The sequence below is a fragment of the Henckelia pumila genome, chromosome 2, assembly GCF_033568475.1.
Source record: "Henckelia pumila isolate YLH828 chromosome 2, ASM3356847v2, whole genome shotgun sequence".
Taxonomy (NCBI): domain Eukaryota; kingdom Viridiplantae; phylum Streptophyta; class Magnoliopsida; order Lamiales; family Gesneriaceae; genus Henckelia; species Henckelia pumila.
Window position 1 is genome coordinate 73,453,928 of NC_133121.1, and position 27,241 is coordinate 73,481,168.

General features: G+C 34.5%; 2 long non-coding RNA genes across 4 annotated transcripts; one reads left to right on the forward strand and one right to left on the reverse strand.

Moving 5' to 3' along the window:
* Positions 1–4,410: 4,410 nt before the first annotated feature.
* Positions 4,411–6,707, reverse strand: LOC140883910 (uncharacterized). Of its 2 annotated transcripts, XR_012150486.1 has the most exons (4): positions 6,579–6,707; positions 5,921–6,246; positions 4,741–5,510; positions 4,411–4,646 (listed from the first exon to the last, which is right to left on the reverse strand). It is a non-coding gene; the product is annotated as an uncharacterized lncRNA (long non-coding RNA). The 2 variants fall into 2 exon arrangements; XR_012150485.1 differs by having other exon boundaries at positions 4,411–5,510.
* Positions 6,708–12,347: 5,640 nt separating this feature from the next.
* LOC140884946 (uncharacterized) lies at positions 12,348–25,892 on the forward strand. Of its 2 annotated transcripts, XR_012150769.1 has the most exons (6): positions 12,348–12,539; positions 21,670–22,153; positions 22,344–22,437; positions 24,984–25,049; positions 25,128–25,152; positions 25,698–25,892. It is a non-coding gene; the product is annotated as an uncharacterized lncRNA (long non-coding RNA). The 2 variants fall into 2 exon arrangements; XR_012150768.1 differs by lacking the exon at positions 22,344–22,437.
* The last annotated feature ends 1,349 nt before the right edge of the window (positions 25,893–27,241 follow it).

The following is a 27,241-nucleotide window of genomic DNA, read 5'->3' on the forward strand; positions in this document are numbered from 1 at the left end:
ACAGCTTTCCGACGAACTGGCCCCCCCAATAATATGAGCCGGACCGTATCCGCGGGTAGCATCTCATACATTGATCGTTGATGGAAGGTAGGAACATTTAAACAATATTTAAATTTCCTTTATTTATCTTGATATCAATTTTAAATCATATTTAAAATGAGAGATTTTAATTTTGAAAATTTGTCTCATCATTTAAAATTTGTATGCTTGCGGGATTCATACAATTTAGTCTAAAACATGCATACAATGATAATATCATATATTATAGAGGATGATCGATTCCATTTCTAATCGACCCGTGGTTGCCAATCACGAGTCTAAGTCCAATCCTAGGTAATATGTAGGTATGCAATGCAATCCTATTACATTGAGCTTCCAATTTACATTTCTTCAGTCTTTATTGTCTGCTGGGCCCACCTCCGTCTTCAAATCTTCATCTCCCACTAAGTCTAATGTATTTACAATAAATAACCATGACAAGTAGGGGATACATTTTAAGGGGTGGGAACGGGCCATAAACCAGGCCCACTTTTATTACATATGACAATTCATATTGGGCCATAAACCAGGCCCATTAATAAATCCAACAACAATAAAAACAAATGTAAATTCCTAACATACACCTACAAAATTGGTCATGGCAATCGATCATCCTTATCCAATAATATTTAATTCAAAATTAATTTATTGGATAACATGCAATGACAATTAAATTAAAAGGATAAAATCATATTCCATATATAAAATCTTATTTTACATACAAAATCATATTTTATCTTTTTATCAAATAAAATCATATTTTACATATAAAATCCAATTTTATACATAAAATCATATTTTACTCAATATTTCCATAAGATCATATCTTATCATCAATTGTACCAAAAATAATTAATTTCATAAAATCTGATTTAACGGATAAAATCTATAAATTTTCCAAAAATTCAAATTTATCCAAAAATCAATTTTAAAATTTTCGAACTCGAACAATTCGATCTGACGCCTCGTGGACCAATCAAAAACAATTTTTGATCGGACCAAAAATAGAATTTTAACATATTAAAATTTTAATTTAAAAATAAAAATTAATTTTCGCGGGCCACCCGGGACGCTCCCGGGCTGCCCGCGCCCCAAAGGGGATCGGGCCGGGCAGCCCGCCGCTGCCCCTAGGGCAGCGACCCTCGCTGCCGCCCGGGCAGCTATCCAATCGCTGCATGTGTTTTGCCCGAAAAAAATTTTATTTTTAAAAAAAAATTTATTTTGTTTCAAAAACCGAGGCATAAAAAATTTTTGTACAATCGATTAATTTAATCTCTTGATCTGAGCAACCTGGCTTTGATACCACTGTTGGAGAACGGCGATCAGATCAATCAGAATTGATACCCGGTGCAGCGGAAGTTTAAAAATTTTATATGGAACGATTTCATAATGGGTATCAAAACTTTACGATTAAATTGTGCGTGTAAAAATTAAATAACAATTATAAATTTTTACCTCCAATCTCGAATCGAGATTATGGACACCAATAGATTACTCTGCTCTTGTTGTATATCCCAGGAACTGATGGACGAACAATTCTTCAATCAGGTCCACGAACGGAGATTTAATCCCTCTGATAGATTGCACTAGAAAATCTATCAGAAGTTTCTACGAAGAGAATTAACGAATTTGATCCGTTAAACCAGACTGTAAATTCAAAATTCACAGGCTGGATTTTCCCGAGCAGAGAGGGAGAGGGGGGCGGCCACTTATTAAAAACACAGCTAGGGTTTTTCGAAAATTGTGAGCCTCTGTTGTGTAATTTCTGTACTGCAATAACTTATTTATAATGTGGGCTGCTAACAGTTTAGGGCCCATTAGTCATAAGTTCAAGCCTGACAAGCAAAGCCCGCATGTTCAGAAATTAATATAAAATTCATCGTGACTCATATTGATAAACCAATTTCACCAATGCGCACAGAAACCATTTCTGCATCTTTTAGAGTCAAGATAAATTTTCTGAATCCGAATTCAGTGGTTTCCAAAAATGCCCATCCCTATGTCATTTTAGAAAATCTTACTCCTCTACTCTTAAATAAGAAGTCCCACTTCTTTGTTCATTAAATTTAACTCTTTAAATTTAACTATCTCAACGGGGATTAAAAATCCATTACTCTGTGTGACCCTCAATGGTTCAGGGATACAGCTAGCCGTGGGCTCACAACTCCTTGTAACTCGGAACAACAATTTCCGACTTGCCCATCGAATCATGGTAAGAGCGCCTAGCAACATCGCCCCATGATTCCCTAGGTATCACTGATAGTGCCTGCAAGAACCAATAGATTTTGGTTAGCGTACAGTACGGTCCCTTCATCCATATATCCCGATCGAATCAACAACCATTGGTAAATCGAAAGTCGTTCGAGATTCGATAACTATGCAATACATCTTGAAGATCAAATAGTGACATCGCATGTGCTACTAAAAAACCATTTCTTAAAACACATCATGTACTCTGGCCAGAGATTCGTCACACTAATATCTCCTCAGATTGCATAGGATATCCACACTAGCAACTATGTGGTGAATCCTTGACAACAAAGCATCGACTCCTATATGTGTCGTAACTGTACCCAATCCCGACACCTGATGACCCTAATAGAGTCGGTAAACGAGTCAAAGCACAGTACTAGCATATAGAGTCTCAATGATGTTTCAAGTAGTAAGGACTAATGGTGTACAACCAAAACCACGGACTTCATCCACTCGATAAGTGATAACCACTTGGAAAGTTCGGATAGGGTAGTTCGATCATTCATCGTATGAATATCCATTTGCATGCTTTGAACATCTCTATGTTTCATACCAATGAAACGTGGTACTCGGCATCGCAAATGCTAGTCTCAATCTCGAGCGATCCTTATCCTTATTAACGAACGGCTCAATCGACTAGGAACTGTTTAGAATATACAGTGACTATAAGATGTGTTTCATGATAGTCATCCCCATGTACTACCACATCTTACGTACACTATAGTATATTCAAGGTCTTTATCAAAACAACAATAGTATATCACAATATAACAATATGAAGAAAGATAATACAGAGGCTTTGCTTGACCGTGACAGATGTGTCTCAACACATCAAGATTGGATAATACGTCAATTGCGAAGGGTCATTTTTGCTTGGTCTCATGAAAAATCTTGGATTCAGTGAATCATAGATACAGAGTTACACTTTATAATGTATGATTATGAAAAATACATGCTAATATGACATAAAAGTATTACTTTTTATGATAAAAGTATTAGTGTTTATGATAAAAGTATTAATTTTTTTGTGAAAAGTATTATTTCTAACGTGTGATAATTAGAATAAAAAATATTTTTTTTATAGGAATAGTATTATTTTTTTTAGTCAAAAGTATTGGTTTTATGTGAAAAGTATTACTTCTAACGTGTGCTAATTTGACATAATAAGTATTACTCTTTTTTGAGAAAAGTATTAGTTTAAAGAAAAGTATTAGTTTTTATGTGAAAAATATTAGTTCAAATATATGCAAGTTTTGACATTAAAAAAATTATTAATTTTTCTTGTTAAAAGTTACTCTTTTAGTCAAAATTATTTTCTATGTTAAAAGTATTACTTCTAACGTATGTAGTTTGAAATAAAATGTATTACTTATTCCATAAAAAATATTAGTTTTTATTATAAAATTATTAGTTTACAAGTAAAATAATTACTTCTAACGTATCAAAGTTTGACAAAAAAATATTATTTTTTTGTGAAAATTATTAACTTTTATGTAAGAAATATTAGTTTTTATGTGAAAAATATTACTTCTAACATATGCAAGTTTGACATAAAAAGTATTACATTTCTGTGAAACGTATTACTTTTTTGGTCAAAAAAATTAGTTTTTATGATAAAAGTATTATTTCTTACATATATCAATTTGAAATAAAAAAAAAAATTTCTCTGTTAAAAGTATCTTTTTATGTTAATAATATTATTTTTTATAATAAACGTATTTGTTTTTATGTGAAAAGTATTGATTCTAGCATATGCATGCTTGACATAAAACATATTATTTTTTTATATGAAAAATATTATATTTTTGATCAAAAATATTAGTTTTTCTGTCAAAAGTATTTATTCTAACATTCTAATTTGAAGAAGAAAAATCATGTGAACGTGAACGAAGTTTTGCAACATGTATATGTATATGTATATGTATATATATATATATATGTGTGTGTATATATATATGTATATGTGTGTGTGTGTTTGAAATGTCACCTTAATTTGGCAGACAAGAAAGAAAGACGTTAGACATTGTTGTGTAATCGATGGATCAGATTAAGTATTTTAAGTAATAACTGATACTTTTACTTGGAGTTTTTGAAATGTTTCCACAATTGTTCGTGAAATTGATGTAGGTACTAACATAAACTAGATTTAAAAAATAAAATAATACAAGTTACAACCGAAAAAAAAAATGAGTTGCTCTTCCTTCAAAGTAGAAGATATAATTGCTCTCAGGCTCACGCTGTGTGCAATGCATAACAAAGCTAAAGGTCAGAACTCAGAGCTACACAATCCGTGGTTATCCATCCTACGCTAATGCTACTGCTCCACTTTATCCAATGACTCTTCCGAAACAAGCCTAAATGAAAACAAGCTCCAATGAAATTTCAAATAAAATATTAGTATAAATATACTCTGGGAACAAAGAAACTTATTTGTTCCCTCTACTTAACCTAAGAATGAATGCTCTGTGAAATGTGAACTTGTCAATAGCACCAAGCTGCGCTCCAAATCTAGTGCCAAGAATTAGGGCAATATCTTTAAGGAACAATCAATTCTACTTGAAGCTCTCTCCTCTTCTCCCTTGTGCATGAACTTGTTTGGATCCACAGGTTCTGAACGCATCCAATACGGCACTGTTCTGGACTCAAAACTTAAAAAAAGTACTTCAATGTGTGATGAAATGGATATATGAGACATCATGTTCATATACAATCTTTTGACGGGAGGGAATAGTATTACTACTAGAGCAAACAAAATTTGCAAAAGAATGTTGACAACAAATGACCAGAAAGATTAAAAACTAGTTTAAGAAAGCATGTTTCAGTAAAAAATTCTCAAAACACCAGAAGTAGTATGTTTATGGTGTACTAAGCTGGGAAGCCTGAAGAAGTCCTTCACGGATCTGAGTAGCCACATCACGAACCGCACCAGTTCCATGAGGAATGACACAGCAGAAGACTTAGAAGTAGCATCGATTTCTTTCATTGTGTCAAAGTAATAGGTGACAAGTACCATATCCATAACATCCTTTGCAGTGATACCAGGAACGTCCACCCAGAAACCAAGCACATTATCTCTTATCCATCGACAATTGCTTGACGCTGGCGAGCGATACCTCAACCAGCGAGATACTTAGCTTCTGCTTCACCTTCCGCTTTCTTGATTTGCAGAATCTTTTCAGCCTTGGCTTTCTCATTAGCAGCCACCTTCATCCTAGCAGCTGTACATATTCAAAAGAATTATTATTTTGAAGGACAGCATGCATATCCAGATATGAGAAGCTTTGTAAAATTTATATAACAGCCAGGGCAAAAAAGATCAGAAGGAAGCCAAGATCTAATAACGTTGAACCATGAGAAATATATTTGAAAGTTAAGACTTTTTTTTACTGCAAAAGTATTCAAAATTACAATCCCAAGAAAATACAATGCCCATTTCCAACTGAACTTAGAAAGCAACAGTGAAAACAAAAAACTTTTCCAATACTGATGTGTAGTATTAGCGCTTTGTGGGTTACCACATTTGAGTAGATGGAAATCAGTGTCATACTAAACTTAGAGCAGAAGTAGATCAACAATTGATGCATAGACATAACTACAAAATACATAATCTATTGACAGATGGTGCAACCTTAGGAGATGGAATTCTTTCCAGTTTAGTGTCAAGAGACTGTAGTTCTTCATGAAGAGTTCCTTCGAGGATCCTCTGAATCACCTCTTCTGCATCTTGGTTGTACACTTCATTACAAGCTACCGAGAAACCCCTTTCATAATCAGGAAAGAGCTCTTTTATTTGACTGATTTTGGACTCGATGATTGCTACATTTTCATCTGTCCGATTTGCTTTACTGGTCGCTAGAGATGGAGTAGAGCTTTTCAATTTGGTATTGGTTTCTAGAGGATGCTTCATGATACCAGAAAGAAACTGGAACTGCTCATTATCCATGGATATCCAACCTAAACAGCAGTTGGTATGTCACGCATCTCAAGGATAGACACTAGTTAAGAAGAGACTTCCTTAGGAACAAGAAAGGATCAACAAAAGACAGATCTACATCATAACATTTCGAAAAGCTTGAAACTAATCCATCACCAGAAATAAACATAATCGAAATCAAACAAGAAATGGAGCTCATAAAAGAATTCAAAAAACCCGCAAGAAAAAGTAACGAAATCACAACCATCATTTTCGACTCTGAAAAGAACCCTAAATTTGTTCGAAATTATGGAAAAAAAACTAGAAATCGACAAATAAAATTCAGAAACAGATGAGCAGGAAAGAGACTCACTTGCGCTGCAAAGAGATTCGTGAGAGAGCAATCTAGAATCGGCCCTGAGCTTTCAATTTGACCAAGAGTTTTTGCGAGAGAGAAGAAGCCCCAGGCTCCAGAGAGAGAAACGAATAATCTGACCAAATCAAATTAACGAAGATCCGATTTAAACCCAAACGGGCAATTCTATTTTTTGGGTTACTACATCCGTGAGACGATTGGGGAGTGTTAATCAAAATTAATTTAATATTTTTTTTATTTTGTGAAACTGACGCACAAACTTGCTTTCATCAGTTTATTTTTTCGTGAAATTGATGGTAAATCTTGACATATTGGTCATCTTGATCCTGGATTTCGATCGTTTCTTGTTGTTTATCATTTCTTTTTTAGATGCTCGTGTACACCAAACATGTCATCTGAGAAGTCGAGCGTTTAGCGCATTATAATCCTAGGATTGTATATAGGATTTTTGATCTGAGAAGTTAAGCGTTTGGATCTAGCTACTCCAATAGTTTACCAGAGTCTATAACCGAAAGCAATTTATCTTCAACCCCGGACTTGTGAATTCTAGCAGATGACTGATGTATGGCCTTTATCATACTCTCTAGTTTGGTCTTTCTAATGCCACCCTGCCTCACGTTAATCACTTGTTTGAATTGCTCTTCTTCATTTTCTGAATTAATTTTTCGAAAGGTGACCCTTTGGAGACCTGTTCAATACATCTGAAAAATTGTCTTGTTTTAGTGGTTCTTGATACAAACGTATGTTAACCTTCGATGGTGCTATTGCATGTACACTGGTGGTAGATTTATAGACTGAAACACTAGCTGGAAAGGGTACTTTCATGACTGATAGGTTATCAAATGCCTCAGATTCTAGCCCAAGAACTCCCAACCACGCCTCTTTATTTCATTTTATGCTTTTCTACATGGGTTCGAGCAAGGATTCCGGTCTCTGATTTTCCTTGACAGCATATTTCTGAAGTCAAAATACCAAGGCTCACTCTTGGCGGTGACATGTGCCGATGGGGATGACCGAGTTTTACTTGTCGCTTTTGCTATTGTGGACACGAAATCTGATGAGAACTGGTGTTGGTTTTTACAACAATTGAAAAGTGTATTGTGGACGTGTCGTGGAATAACTTTTGTGGCCGATCGAGAGGAAAGTCTGAGAGAATCAATTGCTGAAAAATTTCAGGACCAGGACTTTTACCACAACTTTTGTTTACAAATATCTGTCAGATCAGCTTATAAGAGATTTTAAGGGCAATTTTATATCAAAGTGAAGCGACTTATGATTGAAGATGTATTCGGTGTTGCTCGTTCTCCTACCTCCGAAGGTTTTCACTAGTTTGCAGAAAGCATAAAAACCATTTCAGTAGAAGCATACAATTGGGTAATGCAAAGTGAACCTATTTACTGGGCCAATGCATTCTTCGAAAAGATACAACCACATGAAATCCAATTTCGGTGAGACATTTTATGGTTGGATATCTAATGTGCATGTATTGCCAATTATCCAAACAGACTTATTTGATAATAAACAAAGGTTCTCTCCCTGTTTGATGTTAAATGTCTACGTTTGACGAGATATTCGTAGATTTTTATGTTCACTGGTGTATATTTTTTTCTTTGTTTTGTTATTGGTGTTGAAATCTTTTGATGTTTTTGAGTGTCATTCTTTGGAATAGTTTGTGTATTTTATGCTTTTCGCTTGTTTGCTTTTCATATTGAATTAAGATATCAAAGTTTCTAATTAATAAATGTCAAGTTGGTATCTTAGTAGCTCTATTTTGTTGTGTCACTTTGAAATTGAATTTGTAGATACAATTGTGGATCTCGAATGTACAGTTTTGATTTTTGTTCTTTTCAAACTTTATTTTATATTCAATCGTTTTGATTATAAATATAATAGCACGTTATATGGAGTTAGTGTTTTCCTAGTAAGTTAGAAATTAATCAATTATTATAATGACATTAAGTCGTCAATGTTTTCTCAATTTTTCGCAAAGTAATAATTTGACATAAAAAGTTTTTGCAATGAAAAGTTATACTTTTCACATAACAATTAATACTTTTATAATAAACACTAATACTTTTAACAGGAAAAATAATATTTTTATGTCAAATTGTCATAATCTAGAAATAATACTTTTATCATAAATATTAATATTTTTTACTAAAAATAATAATACTTTGTATGCCAAATTAGAATAAGATTGAAGTAATTCTTTTAATAAAAAAACTAGTACTTTTGACAAAATTAGTAATACTTTTAACATAAAAATATTACTTTTTATGTCAAATAAATATGCATTAATTTTGACATAACATGCAAACGAATACGTTAGAAATAATACTTTTAACAAAAAGACTGATACTTTTTGACAAAAAAAATACTTTTTATGTCAAATTAGCATACATTAGAAGTAATACTTTTATAATAAAAACTAATATTTTTCACATAAAAAATAATACTTTTGACTAAAAAAATAATATTTTTTTATTTCATTTTAGAAAATGATGGAATTAATAATTTAAATAGAAAAACCAATGCTTGTGTATTTGTATTTCTTGTAACCTAAAAAGCGACAATCCCATGTTTTTGTTTTCAGCTTCACAAGATTTGCTTTAGGTATATTGTATAATCATTATCTTGAATTTTTTATTTATATAACGTATTAGTTTTTTGGTTAAAACCATTATTTCTAAAGTATGCTAATTTGTCATAAAAAATATTAATTTACCTGTGAAAAGTATTACTGTTTTAGTTAAAAATATTACTTTTTATGACAAAAATTTTATTTCTAGATTATGGTAATTTGACATAAAAAATCTTACATTTTTTTATCAAATTTATTAGTTTTTCTACTAAAATTATTACCTCTCACGTATACTAATTGGACACAAAAAGTTTTACTTTTCCTTGTAAATGTATTAATTTTTTTGTGAAACGTATTAGTTATTATGTGAAAAGTATTACTTCTAACTAACACATGATGCATATTTAACATAAAAAGTAAGAAATACTTTTATTTTAAAAGTAAATTACATACTTTGGGTGAACACGTTTGGTAAATTAGATAAGCCGTTGAAATGGCCAAAAATGAAATTAGGATTGATCTTCACACTGAACTTAGACTTTCATATGAAAATACTATCCCTTCCATGATTTCTTAATCCTAACCACCCAACCTCTCCTTGATCTGCTTTGAATCAACAAGCTCAATTTCCTGAGATGGCTCTGTTACGCTTCACTTTGCGAATTTGGTCCGGGATTCTCCGTTGAGCTCCCGTCTTCTTGGAAACTTACCTGATGATCAGTTGCTATCTGGAAATGATCTGGACAGGGGTAGCTAGCAGTAGTTGGAGAAATCATCGAGAAAGTCGATGGAATCTGTAGACAAGTTACAACAGGTGATTGCAATGATGATCTCTTCATACAATCTCTAGGGACCTCGGGTTCTAATCTCATATTCAAAATAGTTATTCAATCTGAACAATTAAGCATGAATAATTAAAATGAATATTCAATCTGAATATGAATCTGATTTAACCCAAGTAATTTTTTTTAAAAAGTTGTATGTGCTTTGCTCGAGCGACAATTCTTGCGCTCGAGCGAGCCCTACTCTGCCCGAAATATTAAAGGGGCCTTGCTCAAGCGGCAAAAAATTGCGCTCGAGCGACGGATGTTCTGGGCTAAAAATAAAGTCTGCTCTTATGTTGTCTAAATGCATTTCTAATGTGTGTTTCAATATATAAACATCTCAAAGCAATTCTAAAATGATCTAAACTCAAGATTCAAGATAAAACATGAAGTTTCTAACATATGAATCTCATACATGATTTCATAAGTAAGTTACAATCAATTCAAGTCTAGTTTTCCAATTCTCAAAACTTTCTAAACATGATTTTGACAGCAAACATACATCTCTAGCTCTTAACCCAAAAACCCCACGTCTATGACTCTTAATCTCGAGCTATCCAAGTCTCTTCTGACTCGCTCCTGCCCCACATGTTGCAATGCACAAAATAGCCGGATAACTTCGGTGAGAATAAATCCCAGTATGAATGACATAACATACAATTTCATATAAGCATATCAAAAGCACAATTCTAATGCCATAGATGATCTTCTATGGTTAATACATCAATGCAATGCATGATGAAAGAAAGGCTTTCAAATAATGAATTCAATTCTGAATTTCGGTTATTGGGATCCCGAGGGAAAAGATCTCGCATCATTACCACCAACACTCTCCTTTAGGTGGATGTGGAGTATCTCAACCTGTAGCGACCCAACTCGGATCCACTACCTAATCAGAGTTAGAGCATAATTAGGTATGCGTTTAAAATAAATCGGTGCGAAAGACTTAAATAAAAGCATACCGACAGAATACAACTGGTTAAATAAACCAATTTACAACTCAATCGAATTACAAATAATCCTAAGTGTAAAGACCTACAGCTAATCCTGTTGTCTTCACTGGTCACTGGCTACTCCAAGCTCTTGGTGCTCAACCCTGCACCTACACCTGCCCCGTCGAGGTGGGGTGTCCAGACACACAAAAGGACTAGTCGTGAGCTCTAAGCTCAATACGGAAGCAATGATATATAAAATATATGCAGCACATAAGTGTATTTAAAACGAGGTAAAATAGTATACTCAGGGCGCCAAGAATATGCAGGACTGTGCCGGATAGCTAATCCGCGGTGCCTCTTCCATATTCTCCTACCGACTATAGCATCTACTCCACCGTTGTGGTCGCTTCTAGTGATAGCAAAACCAGAGGCTGAGTCTCCCCAATCCTGACTCGAATCCAAAACAGGACACTTGGTTCATATGGAAACTGGAAATGCCCGCCTCGAGTCCATGATGAGTTACAAGCTCCCTATGGAAACTGTCAGTGACTCACATCATACTAGATGCAGTCGACTGCAAAGACAAGCATGTGCTAAAGTCTTAAAACAAATAAAACAAGTAGCACATATCATGCAACACATATAATGTGGCGCCTAAAAATCCAATCTACTAAATCACATGCATTAAATTTAATAAATATTATGATTATTATTTTTAATTTTAATTGATTTAAATTCTTTTTTTTATTTATGTGTTAATAAAATATTTTATTATTTATTCAAATGACTTTATTGTGCAACTTAATTGTTTTAATATTTTAAAAGTTTAAGTTTGCATATTTAAATTATTTTAATTATTTAGTTTATTTTTTCAAATGATTTTAACTGTTCAACTTATTCGTTTAAATATTTTTGAGTGTCCAACTTATTTATTTTAAATTTAAATAACCTATGTTTAGTGGCTAGTTATTTTAAATTATTTTAAATGCCTAGATTATTTATTTAAATCCTTTTTAATAGTCCAAATCATTTTAAAGATTTTTACTTTCTGCTTGTGTATTTATTTAAAACTGCTTTTAAACATTTGTCTGGTTTGTTTAAAATTTATTTTAATCATTCTGCTTATTATTTAAATATTTTACTCGTTTCTGTGACATCAAAATATTTAAAGTATTTAATTCTTGGATTTTTAAAATTAAGTATTTGCGGAATATGGACCTAACACATTTATTCGTACCATTTAAAATATCATCTATTATATATTGTACATGCTGTTTCTTGCCCATTTAAAATCCATGTTGCACGGCCCAATACAGAAATTTTTCCTAGCCCGGTTCACGACCCATTAAGGGACACGCCTAGACTAAAGTCTTGGCCCATTTCTTTTCTTCCACTTCTTCAAGAAACAGACGTTAGCCCTTTCATTTTCTCTCCATTTCCTTCTCAACATCGGCATTCTCTGTTTTTCCCTTCAATTTCCAGCCTTCGGCCGCCGCAGCAACTCCTTTGTCCGGCGAATACACCCCTCCAGGCGAGCTGCTCGAACTCCATCACCTTGTCCTCAGTTCGATTTCCCAGTTAGCCGTCGAGCTCCCATTTCTGATTTGCATAGCGTGAGGCAAGATTTATGGGCTTTTTGGCCACCAAGTATATTATTATGTGTGTGCTTGCTTTTTCTTGTTTACACTTCAAAATTTTTGGGTTTATGGAAGCTGGATGATTTTTCTGGTCATTTTCGGGTCGCTTGAATCTCAAGTTCTTGTTCCTTTTCGATTTTTTTTCTTAGCTAGGAAAGATATGGGTTTCATTTCTCACCATTTTAGATTAATATGTTGTGTGTATCCATTTCCAGTTTTCGAAAACTAGCGTCCTGTTTTTCTTGAGATTTCGGCCACGATGATTTTGCCTTGCTCATGTTTGAAAACTTATCCGATTATGTTTAATGTTGAGGTTTGAAACAAGTATGAATTTTAAATGGTGTTGTCATTGATGTCCATGTTTCTTTTTTGAAATTTTCAGAAAATGTTCATTTCCTTGCTTGGTATGAATTGTGTGTTGCTTGGATGGTGGATAGTGGCTACCATGGGTGAGAATATAGCTCACATGGTAGCGCTTAGGATGGGCGAAGCTAGCAAATTAGAGGTGAAGGACCATTGATTTTGGGCCATGTTTGCTTCGGTTTTGGTGCAGGGCAAAGGGCTGGTCGAGCTGTTCTAGGCTTGATAAGGGGCTGGTTTTATTGGTGTAAGTGAGTCTAAGTGTTGGTCTCAATCCTAATTTAGTGTCTTGGAACTCGGGAGTCGTATAGCTAAGTTTTTGGTTGAGGGAAATAAATTAAGGCTTGAGCAGAATTTCTGTCAAACGTTGGGCTGTCCGGAAATGAATGGTTGGAACAAGGTAAGGATCATGATTTGGTTAAAGGCTCGGGTCCGGAATTAGTCTAGGATGTTAGGAATATGCCGGTTCAAGCGGAAACGGATTCGGTTAAGTTTAGTTGGAGTTTTAGGCTATTGATTTGGATAGGTGCAGAATTTTGGAGTTAATGAAGTTTCTGTCCGGAAATAAATTCTCATAAAAAGATTGGATAGGAATAATACCCTGAGGATGACTTCTTTATTTAGTTCTAAGTGTGTGAGAGTCGTGGTTTCAAGCGTAACTCTTTTTGGATAAGAATTTAGTGAGTTGTAAGTTTTACGGGCGAACCCTTCAATTTGTCTTAAGCGCAAACTTATCGTTTAGATCCCTACCCTTGGTTTCACTAGTAGAAAAATCGCGTAAGACTTCGGTTAATAACCGAAGTCGTAGGAACTTAATTATCGAAGTAGTGTCACGTGAAGTAATAGAGTACTTTTTTACTTCGCTGAATCACCGAAGTCTTATACCATAAATTACCGAAGTCTTTGGCCATTTTTTGAAGGCAGAATTGGACCGGTGCCGAAGTAAAAACATATATTTTACCTCGCTCATTTCATAAGTTACGAAGTCAAACATATGCTTATACTTCGGTAATTAATGAATTTAATGAAATAACAACTATGATTATACTTCGGTTTGTATACGAAGTGAAAGATTGTGTTTTACTTCGTTAATTTCTTTTATCACCGAGATAAAATGCAATATTCGACTTCGCTTATTAATGAAATTACTGAAGCCATATAATAGCTTTTACTTCATCAATTTTATTAACAGACGAAGTGATAGAATAACTTTTACTTCAGATACGAAGCCATAGAATAGCTTTTACTTCATCAATTTATTATTTTGCTTCGTCGATTAGTGAAATTGCCGTTCCACTACATTAAAATTTAGATACAATAATTACATTATATAAATATATTTTTGAAATTTAAAATAGACTAATAAGGTTCATAAATTATTCATCTCAAAACAACGAACATCCATGAATTCACAAGTATATCCACCAAAATAACCCAAAAATATGCATGTATCCACAAGTATTTTCACAAAACTAAAAGTGCATCTATAAAAAATAATCAAATTCTAACTATATAAACACTAGGGAAAAAAACTATACATTAATCCATCCTTCAACATAGGATCTATCATATTTGCAGTTGTTCCCTCACGCCAATGCCTCCAAACCTGAATCAATCCAGAGACATATATCCTTTATCAGTAACTAGTACTTGCAACAAACTTAGAATGAAAATATGAACCCGGAAATACTTCTCAAATACTTTGATGAACCCGAAAAAGTTTTCAACAGCTGCAAAAACAAAAATAAATGGTCGTATTCAGTTGCATGCTTCCATTTCCAGGTCTTCATGATTCGATTATTCACAATCAAGGCCAAAGCCACAACTACTTTAAATGCCTCCAAAAGAGCTCAATTAAAAATAATGGCCTTCTAACCTCGGCAAATTCTTCCATGGTGGAATCATGGACCAGAGCGACGATGAGTGAAACGACGACGATGGTGAGGAAAATCGTGGTGGAGATTGCGATGATTCTGCGGCGCTGATCCATTGGCTGTTATTCTGGTCTTCTTCCACTGGGATCCAATTGAGTAGTAAAGTATTCATTTATACATAATTAAAAAGTGAGGATTACTGATCTAATTTAAAGAAACTGATAAAAAAAGGATTAGTTACTTATAAATATATAAAATATATTCACAAACAGAAATTAAATCTCTAGATTCCCTATTTTTCGCGATTCATAGCACCAAATGTACCTTAACACAAGAGCAGTAGAATCATCCAACACTTGAATCACCAGCCTATGAGACGGCCATGAAATATTACAAGTTGCACCAATGGAGATCTTGTAAACCTGTCCAAAACCCATAAAATACGAACAAAAATCAACCCTTTTATCTCAACCATAATACAAATGGAGCCAGTTTGTGAAAAAAAAAACAGAACAAAAAAAAGAAAATAAACACGTCCTTTTCATTGAACATGGGATCTGAACGAGAACCATTGGAAAAGAAAAATCAAGAATACAATTTATTTCCACATGTTTTTTGACATGACTTGACATCTGCATTCATTATTCTACTTTACCAAAACAAAATCAAGCATACAATCTATTTCCACATGTTTTCCCAAAACAATTCTTCAAAAATTTTCTGGAACAAGACAGTTTTGCCAGCATTTTCTGGAACAAGTTACAAACTCTCTGCGATTTGCAGAGGAATCGACATCCCTCAGATAAAAGACAATGGGACTAATCTTTGATACATTGACTAGAACCTGTATCATTTGTATCAAATTTAGAACATCAAATAAATATTTAAAAATTCATCTGAAGAAAATGTTATACCTTGTAAAGTTTCTGTATAAATAGTTTCTCATCAAAGCACCAGCTGTTTGTGCGCCAAGAGGAGCTGAAAGATAAAGAATTTTGAGAAAGCAGTGAGAGCGAAAGCTTGAACAATCTTATGAGGTTAAATATAATCCAACTTGCATGAAATGTTTTCCCAAATAAAGTGTGCTTCAATGTTATTCCATGAACTAACTGATTTCAAGACCTGAAGTTGCAGTTGTACTGATTGAAGCAAGGCTGTTCAAGCTTGCAGAGGCAGATGAATTTCTCCTTAGTGTCGAAGAATTAGAGCCTTCCTGTCCACTGCGCATACCAAATAATCCTACAATCAGAAAACATGAAAATAAATGACAAACATTTTAAAGATCTTAGACAACACCACACTTTGTTCAAAATTTGATTTAAAAAACAAAACATATTTTCGGTCGAAAATTTCAAGAAACTCTCAAAAGACTCTTCTTCAATCAGAAATTCATGTAGTCAAGTCTGTTCATAATGAGACCATGTCTAATATTTCGTAGACCTTTCAATCATATATTATGCTGTAAATTTTAATAATAATTACTCGAAATGAGACCATGTCTAAGCTCATGACTAACTATGATTCTTGTGTTATGACCTCTAATGAGACCAATAAATTTTGGGTGAGTAGAAAAAGAAATAAATCTATAGGTTATCATTGATTTACCTCCCAGAATGGTAAATGAAAACCCAACTCATCAGATTTACTAGATTATTATATGTACTGGGTGAGTCAATACTTGCATTCCGTATCCAAATTGCGTATCCAAGAAACAAATACACTGCATCCAAATCAAGTGATGCATCCAGGTGTTTCCAGAATAGAACCCTACAATAAATTGAATTAAAACTGTGATAGGCAACTAAAATATATCTCTAAAATTGAGCAAATCATCATTGTAGCGATCAAGTGGTGTATGAACATGTGCATATATAATAACAATGATTTATACTCATTAATCCATACACAACGTGATTGGATACACACTTTCAAATTCCAAGAATGAAATATTTATGTAACTTGTTTTAACTAAACAAAAGACAAAAATGAATTTTTGTACCTTATTGTTGAATTGAGTTCAGTGCAAGCCAAGTGTCTTGGCTCTCACTTTGGCTATGAGCAAAATAAGAATTTATAAACATCTCTCTCTCATTGAGTTGGAAAAGAAAATATTCCAAAGCTTCGAGAATACATTTCCTGAAACCTGTAGTAGTTTTCTCATCCATTCAGCCGATGTTGAAATGGAAAAAAAGGGAAAAGCTTGGGAAAATAAAACGTACCCATGATTCCCGGAAACCAGCTTGCGTGTCTTCTCCTTCTCTTTTAAATTCCTATATAATCATATTTAAGGTACAGTGACCATGAATCGAATATCAATAAACACACATTCACCATAAAACGGATATGCTAAAGATAGGAATACTGGTACAACAGTTGCATTGACTGAAACATATTGGATAAACACACATTCACGTAGAAAGTTTGACAAATTGGCCAATTTAATTCTTAATAGAGAGCAGTTCTCAGTCCTAAGATATTTAACATATTGGATATTACGATTAAAAGTGACTGAAACAAGTTTACCATCTTTCACCAAATTATAGGTTAAATATTAATTTACAATACACGAGAGAACATATACATGCACCCGTGCCAATCCCAAATGCCAAAAGAATTGCACAAAAACAAATGTAATGTCTCGGAGAATAGTTCATACATCTTTTAAAGTGAGAATAATCTCATTCAGGATAAGTAAAGCCTTTGAATTATCTTCATCCAAGGTTCTCTGCACAGAAGAAGAGCACTTATTTATATTCAAATAAAACACGAAATAGTAAGAAAATTAAAGTTCTAGAAGCTGACAATTACTCTTAAGTCTTAACAAAACCACGTTCATCTTAAAATGAGTGGGAAGGTAGCTAATAAACCAATTACATATATTAAAAACAAAATCAGATCAACCAACATATATCTTCAAAAATTGTGTTTTCTATGCACAGAATGCAGGCCTACCATTATAGCCTGAATCAATAAGGTCTGAAAACAGGCAAAACGACTTTTAAGCAATTCAATGTTTGCTGAAGACTTCACCCCAAACAATTACAACATGCATCCATGTTCGGGTTCATCTGTACAAAACAAGTAACGAGTATATACCTGTCCTTTTGTCTCTAGAATCCTTTAGGTTAGAGCTAGTGTTTGTATAAGAGAAGCCAACATCAGCCAGTGACTCAAGAAACAGAATATTTTCCACTGTCAGCATAAAAATTTCACAAAACATGCATGTTAAAAAAAGACCGCCATTACAAAAAACAAAATTATTGAAGATGCTCTAAAACACCTCATATCATTATCATTGTAACAAGGTCGAAACCGAATTCCAGATTCGTCAGTTGATAGTTTAAAAATCATATTTAATTCATTTATGATTCAAAACAAGTTTTGTGAATTGGAAATGAAAGCTAACTCATTTTGCTACATTTCATATTCTCGGAGCTTTTCCAAATAAAATCATCTAGTAGGCCTAAATCTGTCTGCAAGAACACACCTGAAACTCAGATGTTCTGTTTTCTGCATATTGGAACAATTTCAGTAGAAAATTCATATAAAATTCATTTTACATCCTAATTAGTTATAACCAGTGGCAAATCGAATAAAACAAAATTATCTACAAGTTTTATGTGAATTTCAACTTTGAAATATGCCCTGATCAATACCAGATTTCTAAATGACAGTAGGTGTAAGAAATTATTCTTCATATGGAAGTATTACTACTATCCTTTATTCCATCCTTATGCTACGGACACAGTATTTAGAACTCTACAATTTATTTGAACAATACACCACAAAACTCTCTACAATCACATGTACTCAAATGGAAATGCTATTTGGAATCACTCTCACATCAAGCCCACTCAGGTTTCTCTTCCCGGATGTATTTGGATACAACAATTTGGACAAAACCATTCACCAATTACTCCAAAACTCTGTCCCTCCCACATGGGGAAACACAGAAAACATAGATAGGTACTTCTTTTTAAATAAGAAAGCTTCTAATCAGCTAAAATCATCCTTGGATCATGACACTGAAAGAGATTCATATGCAAATTGAAACATGAGACAACCCAGTCCTACTCCTACCTTAAGCTCCTTAATCTTCTCCTGGAGATTTGAATTTGAGTTTTTTAGCTTCTGAGCCTCACCTCTCAGCTGAGTCACCATTCGAACAACATCAAACAAGATAGCAGCCTTGTCTGTTTTGGCAGGTCTACCAGGCTTCAGGACAGCGCCTAATTCCATAAACCTAAAAGTGCACAATTAAGTCAGTAAGAGTAAAACATAGAACAAGTACTGAAACACAAAAAGGCACGTGATTACTTGTCATTTAGCCGATCCCTCCTTTGTTTTTCTCTGTATGATTTGGAGCTCGATGGAATACACAATTCGGTTCGAGATCTTTGAAGAGTAAAAAATGTGAGACGTCCATAGATCTTTGAAGAGTAAAAAATAGTATTATATTCACATCGCATTATAATTTGATTGTCATTATAATTTGACATTTGTTCACAATTAATTTTTGATACTTAGCCCCACTCACAAACCCCGCCCATCAAATTCAGAATTAGGATACATAGTGGAATTGGCCGCCTCCTTTCTTTTTAACAAAAGACAAACTTTATCGTACCTCTTTTTGCTAACATCAGATATCATCAAAATATAAATAAAGCTCTGACAGTGATAGATATTGCTAACTGCGTGAAAAGACAAAGGAAATAAAAGAAGTACAATGAAACAAGACTGATGCAGCTGTGTATAAATTGTAATTCTTCGGAACCATAACAAAGCAATCAAGTACAACAGGTTAGGTGCTCAACGTTCTCATGTTATGATGAATAAAAGACCATCACCATCCATAGTAATTTCAAGTACATACTACATAGCATCTTTCTCTCTCACAATATAATGGATTAAATGGATATTAGACTTGAGCAATTCAAATAAAATTTGTTTTCTCTCAATCCAATCAACGAAAAGAACTTCAAAGTAAATACTCGAAGTACCAAGAAAATCCTCGATATATCCTGAAAAATACATGAACCCCAATAAATACCTCTAAAAAGATAAATAAAATCATGCTGAGAATGGAAACATTGGGTGGTGAAGGGTGCATCTCGGACCCAAAGTACTAAAATTTCGTACCTAATTTGTAAAAATCCTTGATTTTAGCGGCGACAGAGATTTAAATCGAAGCTCGTAAACTGTCCATCACGGGCAGCCTATATACCTCACAAAACCAACTTGATTTTCACACTAGATGTTGAAATAAAACACTTAAAAATACTTAAACTCAAAATACAAAAAGATTGAATTCAGTAAGCAGCTATACTCACCGGAAAAATTTGAATCGCCGTCGAAAATCATTGAAAAGGGGCTGGGTAGGTTCGAAACTCTCCTAAGCTCGAACACAAACAACTCATGACCTTGAAGCCCCAAGAATCGAACTAAAATCAGTCGTACATCAGAAAATTTCGTGAGTGAAAGTTTACTCAAAAAAGGTCACAAAAATGGATCTATTTGGGCAAAAATGAGAATAAAAAATAGCGATTCATGGTTCGAAATGAATCTATTGATGTCAGGAACAAAACCGCTTAAACGATTTGAAATTCTGATGTCGTACGAAGAAGTTATGGTCCATGGAATGTAACGGGGTTAAGCTACGCGAGAGAGAGATTGGGAGATGGTTTGGGATCGGTGTTTTTTTTCACTGGTGTGTATGTATGGTAAATGTGTATGTATATGGAATTGGCGAGCGGTTTCGGCGGTGGTGGACGGCTGGAGATGCAAATCGGCGGCCGCTTGGGTTTTGAAGAAGAAAGGGGATCAAGGTTGATTTGTTTCAACGCGAGCTGAGTGTTTTCTATTTTTACCAAGTGAAAGGTGAAATAAGCAAAGGGATCCATTTCATCTTTTTAATTCGGCACTTATAATTAAAAATTTTATTTTTTTACTTTTTACTTCAGCAAAAATGATATGCCGAAGTAAAATGCTATCCAAAATTATTAGTGAAGCCCGGGTTTTTTAAAATCCGAAGTAAAAGGTGTGTTTTTACTTCGCCCGTGTTATTATCGAAGTTGATTGTTTTATTTTAATTCGTAATTACTAATTTCCGAAGTAACCCATGGCGAAGTAAAATGCAGAAATTCTACTAGTGTTTGCTCCCTAAATCACCATCTCGGTCATCCACATTTGAGTCTCCTGCATGATTATTGAGTAAATATTTTCAAAAACATTACATCTACATATGCATGCTAAGTTTTTATATCAAGGAAAAAAAAAAGTATAAAAGAAAATATTTTTATGAACGAAGTGAAATGATTGTGACTATAGAAATGACGTGTATGTGTGGGGTTGGGAGACGTTCTGACCTACCTTACCAAAGGATGTGTGTGTGGGGGTTGAGAGACGTCTTGGCCTACCTTACCAAATATAGACGTGTATGTGTGGGGTTAAGAGAAATCTTGGTCTCCCTTACCAATTACAGGGCAAGATTGGGTTGGGTGTTATCCTGACCTCCTTGCGGCATAGTGCGCTGCAGCCATGATCATGATCAAAGCCACAGAGTCACAATCAAGGATCTAAGTTCACAGTTCGCAGCTCACAGTTACAGATTCATATACAGTTACAGTTCACAGAATTCATATGACTATGTTTTAGTACAGTTTATGCAGTTACATTGATTATAAATGACTTAGCCATGCATATGTTATATTCTTGTTCTCTCAGTTTTGGAGTCTATTTTGTTTAAAGCAAGGGCACAAAACAATAGTATTTTCAGCATCACCTATTTTTAATCAGTGTGTGCATGTATTTATGTAGTACTTGTTATTCCCCCATATTCTTGTTGGGCCCCTAGGCTCACTACATTTACTTGGTGCAGGTACAAGTTATTATTGTGATCGAGGGGAAAGAATATCGAGTGGATTGCGATGCGGACACGACACATCCCTCCGACCTATGCTAGTCTTCCGCAAAAGTTCATTTTTAACATTTTATAGTCTTTTATTCTGTTACTTGGATTAATGTAAACGTAAAGATTTATTGATCGTCTTTGGGCATGTAAATATCAAATTATATGATTTATGGACGTTTGGAAGGTCGAACCTTTTTCTCTGGTTCTCATTCTTTTCTTGGTTTAGTTTATTTAGTCTTGTTGGTCGTATTTCGTTTTTTGTTGTTGTCTGTGATAGGCGGGTTTGACATAAATAGATAGGTCATGCCGAAATTTTTTGAAAAATCCGTATTTTATTTAGTTTAATTTAAAGTAGAGTTAGGGTCGTTTCAGTTGGTATCAGAGCATGGTTCTGGTTGGGTTGTGCCTACTGCCGGTTGCAAAAAACTCGAGAAATCTCGCCTCAAAGTCTGTAAGTTTTTAAGGAATTTTATATGTTAGTCATGCTTGAATTAAAATTCAAAATGTTTTGATGTCATTTTTTTCAAAATATTTTCAAAACTAGATGTTTAATTTATTTAAGTGCGTAGATTAGTGTTTATTTTCGTTTAAAATTTCTTTTAGTAATTTAAAGTGTATTATTTGAATATTTATTTTTATAGCATGCAGTTTCAAGTTAAACGGAGTTGGTGTACTAATATTCCTTTCAGTTTTGGACAGTACGTGGATGTTGTTTGGTGGTGTCATCAATGTTTGGTGAGATTGTAGGAATTTGTCGAAAATATTAAACTTGAATATTAGGAGGTATTATTTGATCTGTCCTTGTCGTAATTTATTCTTTTAGGGATGGAATTTAGTCGGATAAAACTAAGTGAATAGTTTGCTTAGAAATTGATAGATGTATGTTTTGTCATTTAAGTTTATGAATCCAACTCGTGCGAAGACTTGGGATACATACTTTGTTCTATATTATTATGGATAGTTTGAGTTTTTCTTTGTTTATTTGGGTAAATATGATTTTGGATTTAATGAGTCGGTTCCCATGAGCCTTTCAATTATGTGAACTACTATTCCGATCGTTATTTTTTTTTCTTCTTTTGTGCTCAAATCCATTGCAACATATACTTTTGTGTATCCGAAGTATCTTTGCACTTTCTTTGATCATTTATGGAATCATATGACATCAGTCAACGTTGTATTCTGCCACTTTGGCATTGGTTGAACTTCTTAATAAAATCTTGTTCATGTTTATTACTTCTTGAAATTTTTCTTTGGTTCTAGAGTCACATGTTGATGTGAGTAAGATTCACCTTGCCTTTCTTTTTGGTAATCTACTTACGTTGTGTGACTGACATCTGATTTTACTTTGAGACCGCTGTTTTCCCTGATTATTGATGTGTGTAGACTTCTCTCGACTGAAGTCACATCGATTGCTCTTAATTGTGCTTGGATTGTTTGAGCATGATTTCATTACCCATAGGCGAATGATCACGAGATTTGTGTCTTGTTGGCTCACATTTATTATTCATGGAGCTTCCATTATTATTCATTCACCCCTAGAATTGAATTATGAGTGAGTTGTTTTCACTTTTCTAAATTTTTATATTCAGCTCGTTTGTTTGTAATGCTTGAATTATTTCATCTCGCATTAAGCAGCATTACTTGTGTATTTGTTTCCTTTCATGATCCATCATGGTGAATTATTTGAGTGGATCATAGTTTCAAATTATCATTTCTATTCTTGTGTAGAGGATCGACTCGTAACCGCTTAGTAAGTGTTTAGAACGTTGGAATTTAGTATTAGTACTAAATAAAATCCTAAGTTTTGTTGTGATCAGAGGAATGACGATTACTAGTTATAACTAGTTCTAGTGAGAAGATTGCTAGTTAGTGAATTAGTTGAATGGGTTGTCCTATTTTAAATAGAATCGTTAAGATTAAACAGATGACTTTGATAAGTTGAATGGGTGATTAGTCACAAGATAAGGAAACAGAGTTGTCCCTAGAGACTTTTGGGTACTTTACATTTGCATACTAAGATTTTTTTTTTGCACCAACTATGGGCATAGAATGATGAATAGAATATTCAGGTAGATTTTCTGGATAAGCTATAAATTTATTTACCGATGAAATGCTAAGGAATTGGAGGGACACTGAGGAAGCATATACGATTGGGTTACAAACTCTGCGAGGTGTCTAATTATGTATTAAGTTCTAAAAAAAATATATGAATTCAGGATGTACATATAATAATTTGGCAATTTTTGGATTTTCAGACTTGCTGTCGAGTTGAACTAGGAATTTGAGTTATGACTTCAGGCGATATGTAAGAATTGTTTGGTACTTAGGGACCATCTAATCCAACAAGTGGATAATAACTCGTGGTATAATTTGACTTGAGGTGTAAATATGAATTTCTTAGTCGTTGCATTTGGGATAGAAAAGTGGATAAATCTATTGGAAAATTTTAATTAAGAATTGATCTTTTGGTAGAATCAAAGATACTAGAGATGAACGTATAAATTGGTGAATGGATAATTGGGATCTGTTTAGTCACCTATTGTAATGCCCCGATTTTATTATAATTAAGTTTAATCGATATAATCAGAATTGTTAGTGATTGAGGATCGTTTTGATATTTAACAGGGGGTTACTTTGCAACTTGGAGAAATAAAGGACTGAAATGCAAAAAGTGGGATTTTATATATTATCTTTGGCAAGTTGACTTTCAAGTCACTTCAACCCATCACCCTCACTCTCTCCTTCCCTCTCCCTTCGTGTACCGAACAGGAAGCCATGGGAGATGCCATTTTGAGCTTCTTCTTCCTTCCATTCGCTCGATCCGACCGTTAGATTTCAATTTCGAGTTGAGATTCACGATCACCGCAATGAGGGATTCATTTAGACGTAAGTTTTGCTACGATCTCTTGAACTTCGATTTTGTTGGTTTGTCAGAATTTGATAATATTGGAGTATGTCGTTTTTGAGCTAGTATAGATCGTGTATTCGAAGTCGGTTTGGAAAAAGAACAAAGTTTGGATTTTATATGATTTTAGAGGTGAAATTCGAAAATGATGATTTTGATTGAGGTTGGATTTGAGTTGTTTTGATGGATTGTGATGATGATTGAGTTACTGTGATTGTTGTTTGATGGTTTGTATTTCCGGATAGTCAATTTATAGCCATTATGTCATCGAAATCGAGTTTGAGTTATCGGTTTTGGTTCGGTTTGATTTGTATATCGAATTTGATTGAGTTTGAATTTCGAGTTGATATTGAGTCCGTATTCGATGTTTTGACAGTTGATTGAGGATTCGGGAGATTGATCGAACTTGGAGACTTATTTATCGATTGAAGAATTGAAGACGGTATATTATTGATTGTTGTATCGACTTTGAGTTTGTTATCCGAATAGACTATGATATCGAGGTATCTCTTGTTGACAGGAATCACTTGAAGTTTCGAGAAAAGGTAAAAGTCGACAATGAAACGAATGGAAACGAATACTCGAGATTGACTTATTCTCGAGTTCCCGAAAATCACATACTACATGTTTATTTGCTTGAGTGAATTTGATTGTTATTCTATTTTCACTTGCATTCATATTGAGCCGATTTCTCGATTCGTTTTGAAATTAGACGATTTAGGGAGCTATATTGAAGTGGCTTTGAATTTCGAGTTTTTCCAACTGCCAGAATACTTCTTATAGTTGCTCTAAAATCTAGGGGTTGAGTTGAACGACATCTACCCCGAATGGGTGTGTCGGTGAGTTGTTGTGAAGACTTGGCCCCGGGATCCCAACCGAATAACGATTGATATTTCGATTATCTGATTTGATAGTCCCGAGTTTTGAAGTCATGCATTCATTCATTCTCATTTTGATTTGTTACTGGTTATTACATTTCAATCTGAGGTGTTTACTTGATATTGCATGCCTGTCTCTTTTACTTAGAAAGTTATATTTCTAACCGGTTCATCTGGCTGTTGTCTTTGTTTGTATGTGTACTTGGCAACAGGAGGATCAGGAGCTGGACCAAGTCATTTGGGTTAGCTCGGGGTGTGATGATAGAAGTGAGACACCGTGTGTCTTAGGGTCATACCTTTTGGATTTGTACTGTTTTGTTTAGTCGAACGAATCCCTACCGTCAAACTTGTACTGTTAAACATTGTTTTGTTGGTGTTTCAACTCCTTAGATCTCATGTATTTATGATGTTTGAACCTTGGTTTCTTGAGTTTTAGTTTGTTAGACTTTTGTTTTGTACCCTGGAGTTCAGCAGTTCGAGAGGGCGGCGCGGGCGCGCTGTTGTTGGAGCGGGCGCGCCGTTGATTCGCGAAGCGAGGGCGCGGACGCGCAGTTCTTGGCTCGGGCGAGCCGTTGATTTGCGAAGCAAGGGCGCGGGCGCGCCTGATTATGGCACGGGCGCGCAGTGCTTTTAAAAAAAATAAAAATAAAAATTTTTGATTCGTTTTTACGCGGCTCATCGTGTTTGATTTTTTTTAATTATTCGAGAATAGGAGATTAGAAACGGGGTCTCACATTAAGTGGTATCAGAGCCATAAGATTCTTGGATTTGAACTAGAGTGAGCGGGGTAAATCGAGTCCGCATGAATTGAACTCTCGCATGTGATTGATTTAATTAAATGATTATTTTTAAATTCGTGCGAGCATGCTTTATTGATTCTTGAATTAATTGAATTACATGAGTAGTGATTTAATTTATAAAGCATGAATTACGTGATATATATTTGTCCTTGTACTATTATCTGTTCTCGTATATCATTGAGATTCATGAGTACTCAGAGCAGAGCTTTGAACACCGAGGTTATGAGATTGAGAATAAGTCTGAGATATTGTGTCCTAACCCTTGATATCAGATGACACCTCGACGATCTTTGAGAAGGAATCAACCACCTTTGACTCCTCCTTTTACTGAGAATCCACCGCCAGTGATAACTCCTCAGAATGATCAGGGTAGTACTGGAATGAATCAGTTTGATGCAACTGAAACCCCGATGGAGACTCTACTGAAGAGGTTTCGATCTTTTCGACCGCCTACTTTAACGGGTACCGAGAACTCCATTGCTTGTGAAAGTTGGCTAGATGAAATGGATGAGCTCTTTGATTCCCTCGACTTTACCGATGACCGCAGAATTAGGTTAGTCAGTCATCAGTTGCAGGGTGTTGCTAAGAATTGGTGGACCACAACCAAGAGAGCGAATGAGAACCGAGGCACCACCATCACTTGGAGCTTATTCAAGACTGAGCTCTTTAAGCGTTTCTTTCCTGTCTCGTATCGAAAGGAAAAGGGTGCCGAATTTGCGAATCTGAAACAAGGGAACTTGAGCATTGAGGACTATGTGAGAAAATTTGACAGTCTCTTGAGGTTTGCACCTCACGTTGCAGATAACGAGGAAGCCAAGGCCGACCATTTCATCAATGGCTTGAACCCTGAGATATTTACCTTGGTCAATACCGGAAGACCCAACAACTTTGCAGATGCTATGGATCAAGCAAAGGGAGCCGAAGCCGGATTCTTGATGCAACGAGGTAATCAGGTA